The 2,500-nt window shown below is 51.1% G+C and overlaps 1 non-coding gene across 1 annotated transcript; it reads left to right on the plus strand.

Annotated features, from left to right (window-relative positions):
- Positions 1-223: 223 nt before the first annotated feature.
- On the plus strand, positions 224-2,126 carry LOC140751433 (small subunit ribosomal RNA). The gene has a single exon (XR_012103342.1). It is a non-coding gene; the product is annotated as a small subunit ribosomal RNA (ribosomal RNA).
- Positions 2,127-2,500: the final 374 nt, after the last annotated feature.

Raw genomic sequence — 2,500 nt, forward strand, 5'->3', positions numbered from 1 at the left:
AAATCGCGCGCACACTCTCTCGTTGGATCGTTGCGACAATCGGATGAGATACTCCGTTGACGCTGCACGAACCATCGAAAACAAAGAGCGTACAATATTAAAAGGTACGACGAGTTCAAAAACGAAACATCATTCGACGCGGACGCGCCCGCGACCGCGTCGATATGTGTCGTGTTCTCGTCCGAGCGACGACGGCTACATTCGTCCGCGAGTGACTGTCAGCTCCCTGGTTGATCCTGCCAGTAGTTATATGCTTGTCTCAAAGATTAAGCCATGCATGTCTCAGTGCAAGCCGTATTAAGGCGATACCGCGAATGGCTCAATATATCAGTTTTGGTTCCTTAGATCTTACTCAGTTACTTGGATAACTGTGGTAATTCTAGAGCTAATACATGCAATCAGAACTCTGACCAGTGATGGGATGAGTGCTTTTATTAGATCAAAACCAATCGACGGAGGGCCTCGCGTCCGAAGTCGTTAATTTTGATGAATCTGGATAACTTTTGCCGATCGCATGGTCCAGTACCGGCGACGCATCTTTCAAATGTCTGCCTTATCAACTTTCGATGGTAGTTTCTGCGACTACCATGGTTGTCACGGGTAACGGGGAATCAGGGTTCGATTCCGGAGAGGGAGCCTGAGAAACGGCTACCACATCCAAGGAAGGCAGCAGGCGCGCAAATTACCCACTCCCGGCACGGGGAGGTAGTGACGAAAAATAACGATACGGGACTCTTACGAGGCCTCGTAATCGGAATGAGTACACTTTAAATATTTTAACGAGGAACAATTGGAGGGCAAGTCTGGTGCCAGCAGCCGCGGTAATTCCAGCTCCAATAGCGTATACTAAAATTGTTGCGGTTAAAAAGCTCGTAGTTGCATTTGTGCGCCGCGCTGTCGGTGCACCGCATCCGCGGTGATACTGACACGTTTGCGGAGCATATCGTCGGTGAGCCGGCGGTAAAACGCCGGTTCAATATCAAAATCCTATCGCGGTGCTCTTCAGTGAGTGTCGAGATGGGCCGACAATTTTACTTTGAACAAATTAGAGTGCTCAAAGCGGGCTCAAAATGCTGCTTGAATATTTCGTGCATGGAATAATAGAATATGATCTCGGTTCTATTTTGTTGGTTTTCAGAACTCCGAGGTAATGATTAATAGGGATAACTGGGGGCATTCGTATTGCGACGTTAGAGGTGAAATTCTTGGATCGTCGCAAGACGAACATCAGCGAAAGCATTTGCCAAAGGTGTTTTCATCAATCAAGAACGAAAGTTAGAGGTTCGAAGGCGATTAGATACCGCCCTAGTTCTAACCGTAAATATGTCATCTAGCGATCCGCCGACGTTACTACAATGGCTCGGCGGGCAGCTTCCGGGAAACCAAAGATTTTGGACTCCGGGGGGAGTATGGTTGCAAAGCTGAAACTTAAAGGAATTGACGGAAGGGCACCACCAGGAGTGGAGCCTGCGGCTTAATTTGACTCAACACGGGAAATCTCACCAGGCCCGGACACCGGAAGGATTGACAGATTAACAGCTCTTTCTTGATTCGGTGGGTGGTGGTGCATGGCCGTTCTTAGTTGGTGGAGCGATTTGTCTGGTTAATTCCGGTAACGAACGAGACTCTAGCCTGCTAAATAGGCGTCGCCATTTAGGTGTGCTCGACTTCGGTCGTGCAACTCACTGGCGACGTATTAAAATTCTTCTTAGAGGGACCGGCGGCTTCGAGCCACACGAGATTGAGCAATAACAGGTCTGTGATGCCCTTAGATGTCCTGGGCCGCACGCGCGCTACACTGAAGGAATCAGCATGTTCTCCCAGGCCTAGAGGCCCGGGCAACCCGTTGAAACTCCTTCGTGCTGGGGATTGGGGTTTGCAATTATCCCCCATAAACGAGGAATTCCTAGTAAGCGCGAGTCATAAGCTCGCGTTGATTACGTCCCTGCCCTTTGTACACACCGCCCGTCGCTACTACCGATTGAATGATTTAGTGAGGTCTTCGGACCGACACGCGGTGGCTTCGCGGCCGTCGGCGTTGCTGGGAAGTTGACCAAACTTGATCATTTAGAGGAAGTAAAAGTCGTAACAAGGTTTCCGTAGGGGAACCTGCGGAAGGATCATTAACGTGTGTCACGACGCGTTCGCGCTCGTAATACGCAGACATTAATCCACAACATACCCATCCGACCGTCCGTCCGTCCATATTATGGACGGATGGATGGACGGATCCGCCGTGCTCACCGATGTCGGCGATGGCGTATCGTACAGTCGTAGCGCTCGGGCGATTGTGTCCTCCGTTGCGACAAGGTCGTACGTCGTCGCTGGCGTCGCGCGTTCCCGCCGTCTCGGACGCAGAAAGGTAAAAATCCGCGCCCCGAGTCCGTGACAACGTGGAGTGCGCAGCGTGAGCGCGCGCGTGTACCGATAGCGGTTTTTTGGAGTCGCGCTAAGGCGTTAGCTCGCCGCGCGCGTTCTGAAAAGGTAACCACTTTAATGC

The sequence above is a fragment of the Epargyreus clarus genome, unplaced genomic scaffold (assembly GCF_041222505.1).
Source record: "Epargyreus clarus isolate Ecla_fem2 unplaced genomic scaffold, WU_Ecla_fem_2.2 ptg000022l, whole genome shotgun sequence".
In the NCBI taxonomy this organism is placed as follows: Eukaryota; Metazoa; Arthropoda; class Insecta; order Lepidoptera; family Hesperiidae; genus Epargyreus; species Epargyreus clarus.